The sequence below is a fragment of the Macaca thibetana genome, chromosome 9, assembly GCF_024542745.1.
Source record: "Macaca thibetana thibetana isolate TM-01 chromosome 9, ASM2454274v1, whole genome shotgun sequence".
Lineage (NCBI taxonomy): Eukaryota > Metazoa > Chordata > Mammalia > Primates > Cercopithecidae > Macaca > Macaca thibetana.
Window position 1 is genome coordinate 22,622,435 of NC_065586.1, and position 21,771 is coordinate 22,644,205.

Genomic DNA, 21,771 nt, shown 5'->3' on the forward strand with positions numbered 1-21,771 from the left:
CTGTCATTCTTGCTTACAGCCCTTGTATATATCTGGATATGTCGCAGTGGCCTCCTGAAGAATTGCTTTAACTGAATTGTGCTTTGGTGTGACTTAACTGAATTAAGCTATTTGGTGTGATTTAACTGAATTAAGCAGATCAGTAAGAAATAGCCCAGTGAAATTCGTCATCATATTTACCATAAGGATATTGTTGAAAATGGGGCTTCATTACCTTGCATAGTATTCGGTTTATGAGGATGCTTAGAAGACTGTCTTCACAGTCTTAATATAAATAATAGATGTGTTTCCGTTGACAAATGGTTTGATTTTGTAATGTAGGCACCATATTCTATTTGGTCTTTGCGAAGACGGTTAGAAAACTTAGAGTACATTTGTAGTTCAGCCTAAGCAAGTACTGTAAATTTCATGTACTGGGCTAATTCTGGTGCCATTTATATTCCTATTCTTTGTTCTTTTTCTCATGTGCTCCTAATCAATGTTCTTTTGATATACTGTAGGTGTCTTCTAAAGCTACCTTAAATTCTTCCTGAGGTAGAATACTAGTTTAAAAGCATGAGATCTGAAGTCAAAATGTCTCCCTCCAAATTCGTGTTTGACTACTTGCTGGCTGTACAACATTGGGCAAGTTACTTAATGTCGTGAAGCCTCAGTTTCATCTGTAAAATGGGGATAGCAGTTTTTACTTCAGAGTTTTGTGAGGATTAAAGGAGATAAGTCATGTAAATTACTGAGCACAATACCTGGCACATAGAAGCACTCAAGAAATTCATGTCCTCATTGTTATTAACATTATTTTATGTTAGTATTAATAATCGTGACATAAAAACACACATATATGAAAAAATCCTATTATAACTGCTGGGTAATTAAAATGATCCTGCTTCCTTCAGGTTATTTGAAATTCACATGCCTTGATATTCATGACAAGGAGCCAATTTCAGGAAATAGATTTTCAAGCATTAACAATTTAAATCAGGCAAAAGATTATACTTGACGATTAGCATCAACAGTAGACGGCTAAACAGAAATATAGTGCTTTTTCTATTTGTGTCTCTTACTACATATATAAGCTAGTGTTCTGTCTTTAGGCTAATGGGCCTATTTACATAGAAGTTCTAGAAGCGAAATGTAAAAGATTATTCCATCTTGCAATTTGAATGAAATAATGCATAGATAATTTCAGACAGGAATTTTCCAGACAGCAAGAAATAGTTCTTAGCAACATGGAAAACGAGAAACAATGCTAGATCTAATTCTGTACGAGCATAGCCATGTGCTGAGTGCCCCATTTCATTTTTAAGGACATAGATTTAATTTCATGTGACAATCTGGCACAAAGATTTCCCCTGGTCTTTTTACTAAATAGCCCAGTAAATATGAAAATGCAATCCAATAGTAAAAGATTAAATTTGTGAGACTCTACTTTCAGGGCACCAGGGTTATTATGAAGGCAATAAATAAATAAATGAGATTAAGGAAAATGTCAATAGGTATGTTGTATGATATAAACACATCTAACACCTGACTAATGAGAATCTTATGTGCACAATAAAATGTCAGTTTGTATATCTAGCTTGTTTCCTGTACCATTTCTATCTATGATATTTATCAATGAAATATAATAACCTTTCAGGGTACTATAATAATTTATGTAATATTTTATACTATTTTTACGAAGGCAAGAGGGAACACTTTTTGCATGAGTAATAGGGTTTTATTTTCTTCAATACTGTCTAAGAAATCTTTTGAATGATTCCTAAATTTAAGACAGTTAAAGTTAACAAATTTACTTAAAGGAATATGGCTATAAAAATAATTCTTAGTACCTATAACTAAATATTTAACAGTTCTTTTGTTGTGTTTACAAAAAAGACAATTTTACTATGCAAACAATTTGATTTGAAGGTTGAATTTATTCATATTCCTAATGAATTCATTTATTTACATTACATGGCTTATTTTAGCTCTTGCGCTGTTTTAAAAATATAATATTTATCTATTTTAATAGCACATGACCAAATACCCTCTATTTAAAGTTCATTTGTTGATACCAATTTCTGCATTGTGATTGAAGAAAAATAAGTTATAGATTTGAGGAGTGCATTGGCACAATCTCAGCTCACTGCAACCTCTGCTTCCCGGGTTCAAGTGATCCTCATGCCTCAGTCCCAAGTAGCTAGGATTACAGGCATGTGCCCCCAGGCCCAGTGAATTTTTGTATTTTTAGTAGAGACAGGGTTTCTCCATGTTAGCCAGGCTGGCCTCGAACTCCTGGGCTCAACGGATCCACCCGCTTTGGCCTCCCAAAGAGTTGGGATTACAGGCATGAGCCATCGCACCGAGCCTTCCTTTTATTTTGTCAGTCTTCTAGAGCAATAATTAAAAGGATGAAATTCAGGGAGTCTTTGATCATATGTTCGAAATTGTCAGCCAAACTTTTTGCTGACTTTTTGGATGTGCTGTTGTCTGCCATGAGTGGACATCAGAGACATTAATAGTCATATGTTGGCCAGTTCAGTGGCTACAAAGTCACCTTGGGCAGGACTGCTCATCCCTTTCCCTTACATTTTTCATCTGTTCCCAGGAGAATAGGAAGTCCTGTCCTATCAGAATTGTGCTATATTAGTCCTGTCTCACACTGCTATAAAGAACTACCTGAGACTGGGTAATTTGTAAAGAAAAGAGCCTTCTAATTTATAAAGAAAAGAGGTCGACTCACAGTTCTGCAGGCTGTACAGGAGGCATGGCTGGGGAGGCCATGGCTCAGGAAACTTATAATCATGGCAGAATGCAAAGGGGAAGCAGGCATATCTTCACATGGCCAGCAGGGGGGAAGCGGGGAGAGAGAGAGAGAAAAAGAAGGAGGAGGTGCCACACACTTTTAAGCAACCAGACCTCATGAAAATCTATCACTAGAACAACAAGAGGAAAGTCTGCACCATGATTCCATCAACTCCCACCACGCCCCTCCTCCAACACTGGATTTACAATTCAATGTGAGATTTGGGTAGGGACACAGAGAGAAACCACATCAGGTGCTTATCAAACTTCTCAAATACACTTAGAAAAACATGGTCAAGAATGGCATACGGAGTAGTCACTGATGTATGTTTAAAGTACAGTCAAGAATGGCATACGGAGTAGTCACTGATGTATGTTTAAAGAATTGGAATTTTTAGAATTAGAATAATGTTTAACTTAGAATAAAAGTTAAAAATTATTCTAACTTCTGTTATTTTTATTGCTATTTTCATACAAGTCAGGATTATTCTTCTAACTACTGGTCAGAAAAACTACAGAATACATGCTTTTCTAAAAGTATGGATGCTTTCCTAAAGTCAACAGGGGAGTTGAAAATAGAAGTTAAATCTCCAGAACCTTAATCACCTATTTTAAACTTTAAGTATTTTGACTTTCAGATAATTCTGTAAAGAATTCTGTCTTGATTTAGAAGGATATTGTTTTTCTTTGCACTTTGTCTAAATTACACTGAAATACATCTAATTGTTGGGGGTGGGAGGAGGGAAACAAAAACAGAAATTCAAAGAGATTTAGGATGAACCCCAGGTTTTTAATTTAGATTTGGGATCATTTTCCCAGAAGAAAAAAATGTTAAGCATTGTGGAATATTTTCAAATTTTCCTCTGCATTTCGTATACTTAGTGATGGTTTTTACTGTTAAAAAGTGCAAATTATAATGACAGGGTGAAAAGGGTTTTCTCACCCTGGGGCATGCAGCCTGCTCATTTTATGGGAGCATTAACTACTCAGAGATTTTATGGCAATGTACTGTTTTCCTTTAAAGTAATCTCTGATATATTACACAATCAACACAAAATTTACATAATATTTTTAAATAAAATAAGAAATTCAAAGAAATGTCTGAGAGCTTGTAGCGATATTCCAAACTTTCTAGAGCTTTACTCTCGTCTGTTGTTGGGGTACTTGATGAAAAGCTGGAGAACCCTGAGGTCTTTAATTATTGCAGCAGTCTCTGGCTTGTCAAGTCACTTCCAGCTAGTCTTTCAAAGTCGGTGAGAATTTACTTCTCAGAAAAATCAAATTTGGAGCCAGGCCTGGCGGTTCACGCCTATAATCTCAGCACTTTGGGAGGCCAAGGCAGGTGGATCACTTGAGGTCAGGAGTTTGAGACCAGCCTGACTAACATGGTGAAACCCCGTCTCAACTAAAAATACAAAAATTAGCTGGGTGTGGTGGTGCATGCCTGTAATCCTAGCTTCTCAGGAGGCTGAGGCATGAGAATTACTTGAACCAGGAAGGCGGAGGTTGCAATGAGCTGAGATGGTGCCACTGCATTCCAGTCTGGGTGACAAAGCGAGATTCTGTCCAAAAAAAAAAAAAAAAAAAAAAAAGAAAGAAAAAGAAAAAAAAAGAAAAATCAACCTTGGAAAAGGAATTACTCTCCCTAGGAGGATAGCAGTTCCCATATATGAAAAAAATTATATTTAGAAAAAGAAACTTCTTTTAGCAATGGCTAGATGTAATCAAGCTTCTACAGATCAAAGCCAGTTAGCAGTGTGGTTGACAAGCACAATGAGAATTTAAAATGTTGGGCTCTGGGTGCCTACCAGCCAGAAGTACCAGCATCCTGCAACGCCCGGATGCCTTTTTCTCTTGCAGTATCCAAGAGAGCTCACACAATGTCTTTGATGGTGATTTAAAATGTCCTGAGACAGCTCCAGAGAATGCCCTCCTCAGCCCCCAGTGGTCTTACTCTGCTTCTTTTCATGGCTGGGGCAGACCCTAGGGTTTGCCCCTGTGTACTGGAGATGGCTCTCCATTGCCCCTACCCTGTTGTCTGTTACATCTCTTTAGCAGAAGCATCCTCCTAGGGTGCTACACTCCTTTTGCACCCAGCAGTTCCCCTGGCATTACTCTTATGGTTCCCTCTAGTATTTGTTAATTTAATTGTCTGTCTTCTCTTCCAGACTGTAAGATATACGAAAGTAGGATCTGTTGCTGTCTTTCTCACACCCAGAAAGAGGTATTTAATCATACTTTTTCTTTGGAGATAAGGTCTTGCTATGTTGCCCAGGCTGGTCTCCAACTCCTGGCCTTAAGTGATCCTCCTGTCTCAGCCTCCCGAGTAGCTGGGATTACAAGTGTGAGGCACCATGCCCAGCTGCTTAACCATATTTGATGAATCAAGGAAGGAATAGCTCTTGCCAGTGCTTTTTCAGAAGGGCAGAGGGCTGTCCTCCCACCAGAGCTGCAGTTCTTCACAGGCTCCTAGAAAACCACACAGGCACTTCATATCATGGAAACCTTTGTCAAGTTCCTGTGGGTCTAGGTTAGAGGATGTTTGAGAAAGAAAGCAGTAACTTCTGCAAAAAATTAACCAATACCCTAAGTCAGAGTCCAGACACTTTGACCCTTACCTTAGAGCAGTGTGTGGCTCATCTGCAGCCAATAACATGGAATTAGAGGTGGCTGCTGTCCTTCCTCTCTGTTGGATAGTCTTATTCCGAGAGCTGAATCATCAATCTCAAAACATAGAGAAAAAAGGAATGGTTCTGGCATCAGGTCGTTGAGGTTGAAAGCCAGCTCCATCATTCCTGGAGGTGACTTTGGGCAAATTGATTTGTCTTGATAAACCTCAGTTTCTTTGTCTGTGAAGTGGGTCTATACTAGTCTACCACACATGGGTGTTGTAAGGATTAAAGCAGATAAATCTTGCAAAACATCTAACGCAGTGCCTAGCACAGTGTGTACTAAAATGTGAAGAATCATTCTAGCATTATAATCTTACTGTAGCTAGAAGGAGGCCCTCATATGCTGGAAGCCCCTGAAATGTGCCACCAAAAGGGCTCACTTCTGGAGCTTTTACACACACACACACACACTCACACGTGCACACACACACACATGTTAATGTCATCAAACAAGGAGTTAGCATACTATTGGAAAATGAATTAGTTGAATTAAAAGAAGCAAAGACATGTGTGCATCAGAAGTTCATGACCTAACCAGAAATAAAATCCCACACAAGCAGAAATAGTAATCTATTCCACCCCCCACAAAAAAGCAATCTCCTTGGCTGCCGGCCCGCTGAACTGCAACAACCTCTGTCACTGAGGACACTGCTCTCTGCCCTGGCATATCTTCTTAGCTGCTGTGGGATGTGGGACCTGGGAACACATTTTAAAAAACTGAATGAAAAACACATCAGAGTCCCCAAGAGATAAAAAATTGTATCTTCTACGGTGACATGGACTTCTGAGTACTCATTTCTGGAGGCCAAAATACCCAAACTCAAGGTGTCCCATCTGGAAGAAGCCTAAGGATTTCTTCAAGAAGCATCTGTACAGCTATTCTCTGTGCAGATGGTAGCCTGGCCGGTGCCATAGTGAGACTGAGGAAAGGGTCCTTCTACCACCACCCAGCCTCCCTGGGGACTAGAACCTCTTCTTTGCAAGCTCATGAATATCGATGAGTCCAACCACACTCGAAAGAGTAAGAACATATTGTAAAATCCAAATTGCAAGTTGGCTCCCAAAGCTTGGGCAAAGGAGCAAATAATTTGAGCCCTGGGACTGGGCTGGAGCTGGCACAGAGCCTGAGCCTAAAAAGGAAGGCCAAGAGAACCTTGGCTCAAACCTCTTGTGGATCAAGAGGAAAGGAGGAGGAAGTGGGAGTCCAGGGGCTTTGATTACCATCCCTGCACACTCTGCCAAGCAGTCATCCCGAAATCAGAAGGCTGGAAGTCCCTGAAATGTGCCACAAAAAAGAGTTCACTTCTGGAGCTTTAATTTACACACACACACACACACACACACACACACACGTTAATGTAATCAAACAAGGAGTTAGTGTACTTTTTTTTTTTTTTTTTTTTTTTTTTGAGACAGAGTCTCACTCTGTCGCCCAGGCTGGAGTTAATGGTACCGTCTTGGCTCACTGCAACCTCTGCCTCCCGGTCCAAGTGATTCTTCTGACTCAGCCTCCCGAGTAGCTAGGATTACAGGCGTCTGCTGCTATGCCTGGCTAATTTTTGTATTTTTAGTAGAGATAGGTTTCACCATGTTGGTCTGGCTGGTCTCAAACTCCTGACCTCAGGTGATCCACCTGCCTCGGCCTCCCAAAGTGCTGGGATTACAGCTGAGAGCCACTGCGCCCAGCCCGAGTTAGTGTACTTTTATAGGAAAATGAATTAGTTGTCTTCCCCAAGACAGAGTGCATGAGAAAAGAACCCATTGCCTGAGACTATACAGGCAGACCTGGCATAAATAAGAACTTCATGGGCAACAAATATTTACTGGGCCCCTACTATGTATCATGTCCTGTGCTAGGCACTGGAAATATGATGGAAAAGAGGAAATGATTCCTGATTTCAAGGAGTTTACAGTGGTAGAAGTGTGGTGGGAGGGGAAGTAAAAACAATAACAAGCAAAATATAATGTATTGTGGTGTATTGTGGTATGTTGTTGCATGTATCAGTTTGTTACTTTATATTGCCAGCTGGTGTGCTACAATTTGCTTTTCCATACACTTGCTGATGACCTTTGATGGGCTTCCAGTTTGGGATTATTATGAAGAAAGCTGTTATGAACATTTATGTCTTCAAGTGAACATACATTTTCGTTTCTCTTGGGTTAATATCTAGGAATAGAATTGCAGAATGATATGGTAAATACATATTTCACTTCATAAGAAACTGCCACACTTTTCCAAAGTGGCTGGACCATTTTGCATTCCTATTAGCAGTGTATGAGAGTCCCAGGTGCTTCACAATCTTGTCAACATTTGATATTGCCAATTCAAACAATTTTAGCCATTGTAGAGGGTGTGTAGCGGTAGCCCATTGTGTCCTTATTTGCATTTCCCTACTGATTAATAATGTTGAGTATTTTTTAGATGTGCTTTTCTTGCCATTAGTATATCTTCTTTGGGGAAATGTCTATTCAAGTCTTTTACCAATTAAAAAAATCAAGTAATGTGCCTCATTATTGAAGCTTGATATTCTTTACAAATTCTGGATATAAGTCCTTTATTTAGATATATATTTTGCAAGTTTTTTTTCTAATCTGTGTTTTGCCTTTTGACTTTCTTAACTGTATTTTTTTTTTTTTTAGACAGAGTCTCTCTCTGTTGCTCAGACTGGAGCGCTGTAGCCTAATCTCAGCTCGCTGTAACCTCTGTCTCCCAGGTTCAAGCGATTCTCACGCCTCAGCCTTCTGAGTAGCTGGGATTACATGTAGCATGCGCCAACATACCCGGCTAATTTTTGTATCTTTGATGGAGATGGGGTTTTGCCATCCTGGTCAAGCTGGTCTCGAAATCCTGACCTCAGGTGATCAGCCTACCTCGGCCTCCCAAAGTGCTAGGAATACTGGTGTGAGCCACCACACCCGGATGATTTTGAGGAACAGAAATTTTTTTAACATTTGTGATTGATACATAATAATTGTACATATTTATAGGGTATTGTGTACACATAATAATTATACATATTTGTGGGGTATGGTGTGGTATTTTGATACATGTATACATTGTGTAATGATCAAATCAGGGTAATCAGCATATCTATCACCTTAAACAGTTATCATTTCATTGTGATGAGAACATTCAAAAACCTCTCTTCTAGTTATTTTGAAATATAAAATACATTATTGTTAACTGGAGTCACTGTGCTGCGCAATAGACCACCAGAATTTATTCCTTCTATCCAACTGTACCTTAGTATCCCTAAACCAACTTCTCCCCATCTCTCCTCTCCTCGACCCCTCCCCATCCTTTGGTAACTGCTTACTGTACTACTCTCTACTTCTATGGTAACTTTTTAGATTCCACATATAAGTGAGATAATATAGTATTTGCGTTTCTGTGCCTGGCTTATTTCACTTAACATACAGTGGAAGAGACTGGGTGCAGTGGCTCACGCCTGTAATTCCAGAGCTTTGGGAGGCCGAGGTGGGCTGATCCCTTGAGGTCAGAAGTTCAAGACCAGCCTGGCCAACATGGTGAACTCCCATCTCTAATAAAAAAAAAATACAAAAATTAGCCAGGCGTGGTGGTGGATGCCTGTAATCCCAGCTACTCAGGAGGCTGAGGCAGGAGAGTTGCTTGAACCTGGGAGGTGGAGGTTGCAGTGAGCCGAGATCGCGACACCCTATGACAGCCTGGGTGACAGAGTGAGACTCTGTCTCGAAAACAACAACAACAACAACAACAAAATAAGGTGGAAGAGTAGAAGTTTTACATTTTGATGAGATCTCCAATGTGCTAATTTTTTAATGCATGGTTTGTACACTTTTTGTCCCATCTAAGAAATCTTTGCCCCAATCACAAAGGTTTTCCCTCCTGTTTTGCTGAAGTTTTATGGTTTTAGATTTTCCATTTAGGTCTAGAATACATTTTGTGTCAATTTTTCTAGAATACATTTTGTGTCAAAGATTGAGGGCATTTTTGGGCACGGTGGCTCATGTCTGTAATCCCAGCACTTTGGGAAGCTAAGGTGGATCACTTGAGGCCAGGAGTTGGAGACCAGCCTGGGCAACATAGGGAGAACCCTTACAAAAGATTAAAACATTAGCTGGGCATGGCAGCACATACCTGTGAGTCCAAGGGGTTGAGGCTACAGGGAGCTGTGATCATGCCACTGAACTCTAGCCTAGGTAATAGAGCAAGACCCTGTTTAAAAAAAAAGAAAGAGAGAGAGAGAACGAAAGAAGAAAGAAAAAGAAAGAAAGAGGAAAGAAAGAGAAAGAAAGAAAGAATCACTGTTTCCCTTTTGATACCTTAGTACTTTTATTAAAAACTGAGAACCAATTGACCATTTATGTGTGGGCCTATTTTTGAACTCTCAGTTTCATGGATCTATATGTCTATGCTTATGCTAACATCCCACTGTCTTATTTTAGCTTTACAGTAAGCCTTGAAATTGACCAGTGATTGTTTTTTTTTTAAAAATTGTTTTGCTTATTCTAGGATTCTGCATTTCTACATAAATGTATTTTTTTCTTTTTTTCTTTTTTTTTTCTGAGACAGAGTCTCGCTCCATCACCCAGGCTGGAGTGCAGTGGTGCTATCTCAGCTCACTGCAACCTTTGCCTCCCGGGTTCAAGCGATTCTCCTGCCTGTCTTCTGAGTAGCTGGGGTTACAGGAGCACGCCACTACACCTGGTTAATTTTTGTATTTTTAGGGGTTTCACCATGTTGGCCAGGCTGGTCTCGAACTCCTGACCTCAGGTGATCTGCCTGCCTCCGCCTCCCAAAGTGCTAGGATTATAGGCATGAGCAACCACGCCCCGCCTGCAATTCTACATAAATTTCTATGTAAAAAATTCAGCTTGACTTTGACTGGGATAGCACTGACTCACAATTTAGGGAGGATTGGCATCTTAATACCAAATCAACTGAACTATGAACATGTATGTCTCACTATTTATTGAGATATTATTTAATTTATCTCAGCAAAGTCTTGGACTTTTCTCTGTGCAGTTGCCTACCCTTATCTGCGGAGGACACGTTCTAGTAACTCCAGCTATGCCTCAAACTATGGAGAGTGCTGACCCCTGTATATCCTATTTTTGTTTAATATCTACTTACCTATGATAAAGTTGAATTTATAAATTTGGCATAGTAAGAGAGTAACAGTAACTAATAATAAAAGAAGAATTATAACAATAAACTGTAATAAAAGTTGTATGAATGTGGTCTCTCTTTCAAAATATCTTCATATTTTTGGATTGCAGTTGACTATAGATAACTGAAAACTGCGGAAAAGGAAAGGCTGATTTGGTTACTATATATACCATCATTATTTTGTTATGCTTATTCCTAAATAAATCATATTTTGTGATGCCATTTTAAACACATTGTTAAAATGTAAATTTCCAATTGTTGGTTGCTACCATATGGAAATATAATTGATTTGTGTGTGTTGACCTTGTATCCTGTGACCTTGTTTAAATTTGCTTCTTAGTTAGCTGTGGTTACTTTTTGGTAGGTTCCTTAGGATTTTCTGTATCAACAGCCATGTTGCCGGTGCATAATGACAGTTTTACATGTATATTTCCAAAGATAGGATTATTTATTTATTTATTTATTATTGTACTTTAAGTTCTAGGGTACATGTGTACAACGTGCAGGTTTGTTACATATGTATACATGTGCCATGTTGGTGTGCTGCACCCATTAACTCTTCATTTACATTAGGTATATCTCCTAATGCTATCCCGTCCCCCTCCCCACACCCCACAACAGGCCCCAGTGTGTGATGTTCCCCTTCCTGTGTCCAAGTGTTCTCATTGTTCAATTCTCACCTATGAGTGAGAACATGCGATGTTTGGTTTTCTGTTCTTGCGATAGTTTGCTGAGAATGATGCATCCATGTCCCTACAAAGGACATGAACTTGTCCTTATTTTTTTTTTTTTTTTTTTTTGAGACGGAGTCTTGCTCTGTTGCCCAGGCTAGAGTCCAGTGGCACAATCTCGGCTCACTGCAAGCTCTGCCTCCTGGGTTCGCACAATTCTCCTGCCTCAGCCTCATGAGTAGCTGGGACTATAGGCACCCACCACCACGCCTTGCTAATTTTTGTATTTTTAGTAGAGATGGGGTTTCACTGTGTTAGCCAGGATGGCCTCAATCTCCTGACCTTGTGATCTGCCCTCCTGGGCCTCCCAAAGTGCTGGGATTACAAGTGTGAGCCACCATGCCCAGCTGAACTCATCCTTTTTTATGGCTGCATAGTAGTCCATAGTGTATATGTGCCACACTTTCTCAATCCAGTCTGTCGCTGATGGGCATTTGGGTTGGTTCCAAGTTTTTGCTATTGTGAATAGTGCCGCAATAAACATACGTGTGCATGTGTCTTTACAGCAGCATGATTTATAATCCTTTGGGTATATACCCAGTAATGGGATGGCTGGGTCAAATGGTATTTCTAGTTCTAGATCCTTGAGGAATAACCATACTGTCTTCCACAATGGTTGAACTAGTTTACAGTCCCACCAACAGTGTAAAAGTGTTCCTATTTCTTCACATCCTCTCCAGCACCTATCGTTTCCTGACTTTTTAATGATTGCCATTCTAACTGGTGTGAGATGGTATCTCATTGCGGTTTTGATTTGCATTTCTCTGATGGCGAGTGATGATGAGCATTTTTTCATGTGTCTGTTGGCTGTATGAATGTCTTCTTTTGAGAAGTGTCTGTTCATATCCTTTGCCCACTTTTTGATGGGGTTGTTTGTTTTTTTCTTGTAAATTTGAGTTCTTTGTAGGTTCTGGATATTAGGCCTTTGTCAGATGAGTAGATTGCAAAAATTTTCTCCCATTCTGTAGGTTGCCTGTTCACTCTGACGGTAGTTTCTTTAGCTGTGCAGAAGCGCTTTAGTTTAATTAGATCCCATTTGTCAATTTTGGCTTTTGTTGCCATTGCTTTTTGTGTTTTAGACATGAAGTCCTTGCCCATGCCTATGTCCTGAATGGTACTGCCTATGTTTTCTTCTAGGGTTTTTATGGTTTTAGGTCTAACATTTAAGTCTCTAATCCATCTCGAATTAATTTTTTGTATAAGGTGTAAGGAAGTGATCCAGTTTCAGATTTCTACGTATAACTAGTCAGTTTTCCCAGCACCATTTATTAAATAGGGAATCCTTTCCCCATTGCTTGTTTTTGTCAGATTTGTCAAAGATCAGATGGTTGTAGATGTGTGGTATTATTTCTGAGGGCTCTGTTCTCTTCCATTTTTCTATATCTTTGTTTTGGTACCAGTACCATGCTGTTTTGGTTACTGTAGCCTTGCAGTATAGTTTGAAGTCAGATAGCGTGATGCCTCCAGCTTTGCTCTTTTGGCTTGGATTGTCTTGGCAATGCGAGCTCTTTTTTGGTTCCATATGAACTTTAAAGTAGTTTTTTTCCAATTCTGTGAAGAAAGTTATTGGTAGCTTAATGGTGATGGCATTGAATCTATAAATTACCTTGGGCAGTATGGCCATTTTCACGATATTGATTCTTCCTATCCATGAGTATGGAATGTTCTTCCATTTGTCTGTGTCCTCTTTTATTTCATTGAGCAGTGGTTTGTAGTTCTCCTTGAAGAGGTCCTTCACATCCCTTGTAAGTTGGATTCCTAGGTATTTTATTCTCTTTGAAGCAATTGTGAATGGGAGTTCACTCATGATTTGGCTGTCTGTTTGTCTGTTATTGGTGTATAAGAATGCTTGTGATTTTTGCACATTGATTTTGTATCCTGAGACTTTGCTGAAGTTGCTTATCAGCTTAAGGAGATTTTGGGCTGAGACAATGGGGTTTTCTAAATATATAATCATGTCATCTGGAAACAGGGACAATTTGACTTCCTCTTTTCCTCACTGAATACCCTTTATTTCTTTCTCCTGCCTGATTGCCCTGGCCAGAACTTCCAACACTGTGTGAATTGGAGTGGTAAGAGAGGGCATCCCTGTCTTGTGCCAGTTTTCAAAGGGAATGCTTCCGGTTTTTGCCCATTCAGTATGATATTGGCTGTGGGTTTGTCATAAATAGCTCTTATTATTTTGAGATATGTTCCATCAACACAGAATTTATTGAGAGTTTTTAGCATGAAGGGCTGTTGAATTTTGTCAAAGGCCTTTGCTGCATCTATTGAGATAATCATATGGTTTTTATCTTTGGTTCTGTTTATATCCTGGATTATATTTATTGATTTGCATATGTTGAACCAACCTTGCATCCCAGGGATGAAGCCCACTTGATCATGGTGGATAAGCTTTTGATGTGCTGCTGGATTCGGTTTGCCAGTATTTTATTGAGGATTTTTGCACTGATTTTCATCAGGGATATTGGTCTGAAATTCTCTTTTTTTGTTGTGTCTCTAAAAGATAGGACTTTTATTTTGGTTTCTTGCCTTATAACATTAACTGGAAACTCGCATTGAATAGAAGTGACAAGAGGGAACAGCTTGCCTTCTTCCCAATCTTAGGATAAAATAATTCTGTTTTAAATTATGGCATTTGCTGTAGGTTTTTGGTGGATTTCCTTTATCACATTGAGAAAGTTTTCTCCTATTTCTAGCTTGCTAAGGCTTTTTTTGTTTGTTTTAGATTATGAATGGGTGTTGAAATTTGTCAAATGTTTTTCTGCACCTTTTAAGATGAAACCATATGAATCATATGGTTTCTCCTTTTTAGTCTGCTAGTATGATGAATTATATTTATTGATTTTTGCATGTTGACTCAATATTCCATTTCTAGCATAAACCCCATTTGTTCATGATGTATTATTTTATTATATGTAGCTGGATTTGATTTACTGAAATTATGTTAAGGATTTTTGTGTCTGTGTTCATAAGAAATGTTGGTCTGTAGTTTTCTACCTTTTAAATTTCTTTTTCTAGTGTTATCAGGGTAAAACTAGCCACATAAAATGAACTGGAAAGTCTTCTTTCTTTGCTTTTGTGCAGGATTGGTTTTATTCCTTTCTTAAACATTTGGTAGAATTCATCAGTCAAGCCTCTGAATCTATGGGTTTTCTTTGTAGAAAGGTTTATGACTACAACTTCACTTTCTTTAATATAAATAGGGATATTTAAATTATTTCTCTTTGAGTGAGTTTTAGTTGTTCTGATCTTTCAAGGAATGTATTTTTATTGAATTTGATGAATTTATTGTTTTAAATTTATTAATAACATTTCTTTATTATCCTTTTAGTAGGGCATAGAAATTGTTCATTCTGGGTACTTGTAATTGTGTGTTCTTTATCTATTTTTCTTGTTTAAGTTGGCTAAAGATTTACCAGCTGTGTTCTAAAAGACTGGCTTTTGTTTTCATTGATTTTCTCTACTGTTTGTCCATTTATTATTCTATTGATTTCTGGTTATTTCTTCCCTTCCACTTACTTTGGGTTAAATTGTTCTTTTCTATTTTCTTAAGGTGGAAACGTAGACATTTAGTTATAAAGTTTTCTACTTTCCAACGTAAGTATTTAAAGTTATAAATTTCCGGCCGAGTGTGGTGGCTCATGTCTGTAATCCCAGCACTTTGGGAGGTCAAGGCGGTTGGATCACCTGAGATCAGGAGTTCAAAAGCAGCCTGGCCAATGTGGTGAAAACCTGTCTGTACTGAAAACACAAAAATTAGCCGGGTGTGGTGGCGCATGCCTGTAGTCCCAGGTACTCAGGAGGCTGAGACAGGAGAATTGCTTGAATCCGGGAGGTGGAGGTTGCAGTGAGCCAAGATTGTGTCACTGCACTCCAGCCAGGGTGACAGAGTGAGACTCCGTCTCAAAAAAAAAAAAAAAAAGTTATAAATTTCCTTTTTAGCACTGCTTTAAATGATTCCCAAACTTTTTATTTGTGTGGGAATACGCTTTCATTTTCATGCCGTTCAAAATATTTTCTTATTTCACTTGAGATTTTTTTTATTGGTGTCAGAGAATATATTTTAGAAATTAATCCTTTAAATTGTATTGAGACTTGTTTTATGGACACAATATGGTCTATCTTGATAAATTCTCCATGTACACTTGAAAAGAATGTTTATTCTGCAGTTGTTGGGTGAGTGTTTTATAAATGCCAATGAATTTAAGTAGTTAGTAGTGTTATTCAAGTTTCATGCATCCTTACTGGTTTTCTCCCCACATATTTTAACAATTATTGAGAGAGGAGTGTTGAAGTTTATAACTGTACTTGTGTCTATTTCTTCTTTTACTATCAGTTTTTGCTTCATATATTTTGAAGCTCTGTGAGCATTGTTGTGTTTTCTGATCCGTTTCCCATTACGATCCCCTAATACGAAATCTACTTTGTGTAATATTAATATAGCCAGTTCTCTTACTTTTGCTTAATGTTTGCATGACATTCTTTTACTTTTTTGTAACATTTTCGGGAATGTTTTGTTATTCTTTTTTTAACCTGTCCATGTCTTTATATTTAAAGTCAGTTTCTTATTGACAATATACATATAGTTAGGTCTTGCTTTTTCATCCAATCTGACAGTCTTTTGATGGAATGTCTACACCATTTACATTCAATAGAATTATTGATATAGTTGGGTTTTAATTTACCATATTGATATTTGTTTTCCCTTTGTCCCATCTATTTTATGTGTTCTTTTTCCTTTGTTCCTTTATTCATTTGTGTTAATCAAATACTTTTTAGATTCTACTTTCTCTCCACTATCGGCTTACTAGCAATACTTCTTTTGTATGGTTTCTTTTTAGTGGATGCTCTAGGGTTTACAATATTTAACTAATCACAGTCTACTTTCAGAAAACATTGTATCATTGCACATGACATGTAAGAAACTTACAACAGCATACTTTCATTCTGCTCCTCCTGTCCTGTGTCATAGTTGTAATATATTTTACTTCTATGTAGATAATGAACCCCACAGACTTTGTTATGTTTGCTTTAAATAGTCAAATATCTTTTAAAGAGATTAAGTAGGAAAAAAATGTTTTTATATTTGCCATTTCCAGTGTTCTTTATTACATTGTGTGAATTAAGATTTTCATCAGTTATTTTCTTTCTGACTGAAGAGATTCCTTTAACATTTCTGCAGTTCTGCTGGTGATGACATAGTTGTTCTCATTTTACTAGGAACATCTTTCTTTTTCATTTTCTTTTTTGGTACAATATGGTTACATTTATAATATTGGAACATGTATGTTTAAAAATGCATGGAGTACTTGCTTCAGCAGCACATATACTAAAATTGGAATAATACAGACAAAATTGACTTGGCCCCTGAACAAGGATGACACACAAATTCAAGAAGAGCTCCAGATTTTGTATTTAATGCACTAAACTGTGCACTTAAAAATAGTAGATTTTATGTTATATATATTTTACCACAAAAAAAAACATAGACATGGATCTAGAAATACACATATAAAACTGTTAATATTGGCTTACTCCTTGGAAAAGGAGATGGGAGTGAAAGATAACTTTTAGGATTTTTAAACTTCAATTTTTAAACTTTTGTTTGGAAAATTATTTCAAACATAAAAAATTTGCAAGAGTTTACTCAGATTCACACATTGTTAACATTTTACCCCATTTGCTTCACTATTCTCAGTCTCTTTTTATATATACATTAAGAATACATCATCTATCTCTGCATATGTATTTGTGTATAAACTAGATATATGTATATATATTTATATATATGTATATATATTTATGAACCATTTTAGGGGAAAATACTCAGCATATTTCCTAAAAATAGGGATTCTCCTTTATAACCACAGTACACTTAACAAATACAGTACATTTAGCTACTTTTTCTTTTCTTTTCTTTTTTTTTTTTGAGAGGAAGTTTTGTTCTTGTTGCCCAGGCTGGAGTGTGATGGTGCAATCTTGGCTCACTGCAACCTCCCAGGTTTAAGCAATTCTCCTGCCTCAGCCTCTCAAGTAGTTGGGATTACAGGCATGCACCACCATCCCAGACTAATTTTGCAGTTTTAGTAGAGGCAGGGTTTCTCCACGTTGATCAGGCTGGTCTCGAACTCCCTACCTCATATAATCTGCCCACCTCGGCCTCCCAAAATGTTGGGATTACAGGCGTGAGCCACCGCGCCCAACCACTTTTTCTTTTTTTAATTGACAAGTAAAAATTATACATATATTATGGTGTACAACATAATGTTTTGATATGTGTATATACTTTGTGGAATGGCTAAATAAAGTCATTTTGCATATGCATTACCTCACATACTTTTTTGTGGTGAGAATACTTAAAATCTCTTAACAATTTTCAAGTATACAATACATTGTTTTAAGCTATGGTCTTGATGTTCAATAGATTTCTTGAACTCATTCCTCCTGTTTAGCTGAAATTTTGTTTCTTTTGACTAACATCTTCCCAATTACCACACCCACGGTCTCTGGTAACTATCATTTAACTCTTTGCTTCTATGAGTTTGACTTTTAAAAAATATTCTAGACATAAATGAGGTCATCAGTTTGTCTTTCTGTGCCTGGTTTAGTTCACTTAAGATAACGTCCTCCACGTTCATCCATGTTGTCACAAATGACAAGATGTCTGTGTTTTTAAAGGCTGAATGGTATTCTGTCGTGCATATACACCACATTTTCTGAACGCTTGGATTGATTCCATATCTTGGCTATTGTGAATAATGCTGCAGTGAACATAAGACTGCAGATATCTCTTCAATACACTCATTTCATTTTCTTTGGATACATACCCAGAAGTGGGATTGCCGGGTCATATGACAGTTCTATTTTTAGTTTTCTGAGGAATGTTTATACTATTTTCCACAATTGATGTACTAATTTATAGTCCTGCCAACAGTGTGCAAGTCTTCCCTCTCTTCTACATTCTTGCCAATGCTTGTTATCTTTTATCTTTCAGGTAATAGCCATCCTAACAGGTGTGAGGTAATATCTCATTGGGGTTTCAATTTGCATTTCCCTGATGATTAGAGATGTTGAGCTTTTTTTTTTTTTTCTTTGAGACAGAGTCTCACTCTGTCGCCCAGGCTGGAGTGCAGTGGTGCAATCTTGGCTCACTGCAACCGCCGCCTCCTGGGCTCAAGCGATTCTCCTGCCTCAGCCTCCCAAGTAGCCAGGGTCACAGGTGCCCACCACCACGCCTGGTTAATTTTTGTATTTTTAGTAGAGACAGGGTTTCACCATGTTGACCAGCCCAGTCTCAAATTCCTGATCTTAGGCAATCCACCTGCCTCGGCCTCACAAAGTGCTGGGATTACAGGCAGGAGCCCCATGCCGTGGCTGAGCATTTCTTTTTCACATACCTAATTAGTTATTTGTATGTCTTCTCTTGAGAAATGTCTATTCAGGTCATTTGCTAATTTTTAAATTCAGGTTATTTGTCTTTTTACTTTTGAGTTATTTGAGTTTCTCACATATTTTGGAGGCTGATTATGATTTGCAAATATATTCTCCCATTCTGTAGGTTTCTCTTCACTCTGCTAGTTGTTTTCTTTGCTATGCAGAGGTTTTTAGTTTAATGCAGTCCCATTTGTCTACTTTTGCTGCCTATGTGTTTGTGGTCATATGAAAATAATTATTGCCTAGACCAATGTCATAAAACTATTCCCCTATGTATTCTTCTAGTTTTACAATTGTAGGTTTTATATTTAAGTCTTTAATCCATTTTGAGTTGACTTTTGCATATGATATGAGATGAGGGTCTAATTTCAATCTTCTGCATGTGGATATCCAGTTTTCCCAGCATCATTTATTAGAAAGACTATCTTTTCCCCATTGTAAGTCCTTAGTATTTTTTTTTAAAGTACATAGACTATAAATGCATGGATTTATTTCTGGGATTTTATTCTGTCCCATTAGATTATATGTCTGTTTTTATACCACTACCATGCTGTTTTTATTACTATAGCTTTGTAGTATATTCTCAAATCAGTTACTGTGATGCCTCCTGCTTTGTTCTTTTTGCTCAAAATGCTTTGGCTAATTGATATTTTTTGTGATACGTAACATTTTAAGATTTTTTTTTCCTATTTTTGTGAAAAATGTTATTGGAATTTTGATAGGGATTACAGGGAACCCGTAGATCACTTTGGATATGGACATCTTATGAATTTCAATTCTTCCAGTCCATGAACATGAGATGCTTTTCCATTTATTTGTGTCTTTAATTTCTTTCATCAATGTTTCCCTCCTCTTTAATTTTTTTTGGAAGAGCTTAAGGATTGCTATGAGTTCTTTAAATATTTGGTAGAATTCAGCAGTGCTTTTCTTTGATGGGAAACTTAACCACTGATTCAATCTCCTTACATGTTGTTGATCTACTCACATTTTCTGTTTCTTCATAGTCTTGTAGGTTGTATATGTCTATGAATTTATTCATTTTTTTCTATGTTATCTGATTAGTAAACTTAATATTGACACAATACTTTTATCTAATCTGCCACTGGTATTCCAATTTTACTGATTGACCCAATGAAATGTTTTAGCATTTTCTTCTCTCATGTACAGGATCTAGCCTCTGTTCAGGGATTGAATTTAAGTGTCATGTCTCCTTAGTCTCCTTTAATCTGGAACTTTTTCTTTATTTTTCTTTCCAAAATGATGTTGACATGTTTGAAAAATGGAGTCTGGCCCTCCAACAACTTTTAACTAAAACATCCATTTTTTGCTTGTCTGAAGTTTCTTCATGGTTGCGTTTAGGTTGTGCATTCTTGGCCAGAATACTACGTGAGTTTCTGCCTTCACAATTGCAGGCACATAATACCCATGTGCCCCTCATTGGTGATGTTAATTTGTTTTTTTAAAAATAAATCTTCATGTTTTATTTTTAAAATATCATTTAAGTTACATTTAAATATGAAAATCAAATAATATTAAAAATCATTCAGAATATTTAATAGCAACCTGAGGAGTGACGATTTTGGAAATCAGCTTAACAATTTCATGAGGTATCTGGTTTTACTCACTTGAGATATGCTTTTGTTAGTACAGTGCATAGATTTTTTTTTTTGCCACATTTTGTTCACTCATTTTCATGTATATGAATACACAGTCTGTAAAATACTTACAAGTAGGCAAAGTAAAATGCAAAAATCATATTTTTAACTTGTCTTTTACCTCTTCATTATTTCCTTCCAATTTTAAATTATTTTTTGTATGCAGCCATTTGAGGTTTTCTAGACACATACAAAATACACACCGAATATAGTTTTTGGTTTTTTTTTAAATGGAGTCTCACTCCGTTGCCCAGGCTGGAGTGAAGTGGCACAATCTCAGCTTACTGCAACCTCCACCTCCCAGGTTCAAGCAATTCTCCTGCTCCAGCCTCACGAGTAGCTGGGATTACAGGCATCCGCCATGATGGCTGGTTAATGAAATATGAATTTTTAGCAAAAATATCACAGCATATTTTTCTTATCATCGTATATGCTTACTGATAATTTTTGCTGAATTTTGAATGTCAGATTGTATATTTTTACTTCATTCTTTTTCCCCAAGTTGTTACTAAAGTTACACATACATACAGAAAATGCAAAAAATTATATATGTTCATCTCCAAGAACTTTCACAAACTGAACACACCCATGTGCCTAGCACTGAAATCAACACACAGAATGTCAGCCACATATCAGAAGTACTTTTTGCTGCCATCCAGTTCTCAAGAGAGCACCCACTGTTTAATAGCACCACAGATTCATTCATTTTGACAATTTTATAAAATGAATTGTAAAATTCATTTTATATTTTATGTAAATGGAATCATGAATATGGACTCCCTGGGGTATAGCTTGCCATTAGGCCTGTGAGTTTCCTCATTGTTGTGAGGGTTCTGGTTTGGGTATTTCTGTTGCTGTCTAGTGTTCCACTGGGTGCAGATACCATGGTGTTTATCCATTTTCTTGTTGATGGACATTTGGGTAGTTTCCTCCACAGAGCTCCTATGACTCCTGGGACTAAGAACATTTGAGAACCTATCTGCTATAGATGTTTGTGTGAAGGGGAACAGGGTAGCTACATATATAGCTTCAGTAGATGCTGCCACACAGTTTCTCAGTGTGATTTCATTTAAACTCCACCACGTGTACATGAATGATCTGGTTGCCCCATGGACTTGCCAGGACTTGATATTGCTCTTTTTCATTTTAGCTGAACTGGTGTGTGTAGAATGGTATCTCATCATGATTTAAATTAGCATTTTCCTGAAGATGAAGAAGTTAAACATCTTTTTATATTTCTATTGATCATTTGGATATTCTTTTTTGTGTAGTGTCTATTCAAGTTTTTCACCCACTTTTCTAATGGGTTTTCAGAGTTTTTCTTTTTAAGTGGTAGGAAT

The 21,771-nt window shown here is 37.4% G+C and overlaps 1 protein-coding gene and 1 non-coding gene across 2 annotated transcripts in view; both read left to right on the forward strand.

Moving 5' to 3' along the window:
• Positions 1-21,771, forward strand: part of MSRB2 (methionine sulfoxide reductase B2) — a 456,570-nt gene that overhangs the window by 101,438 nt on the left and 333,361 nt on the right. The window lies entirely within an intron of this gene.
• On the forward strand, positions 16,648-16,754 carry LOC126963426 (U6 spliceosomal RNA). Its single transcript, XR_007729065.1, has one exon. It is a non-coding gene; the product is annotated as a U6 spliceosomal RNA (small nuclear RNA).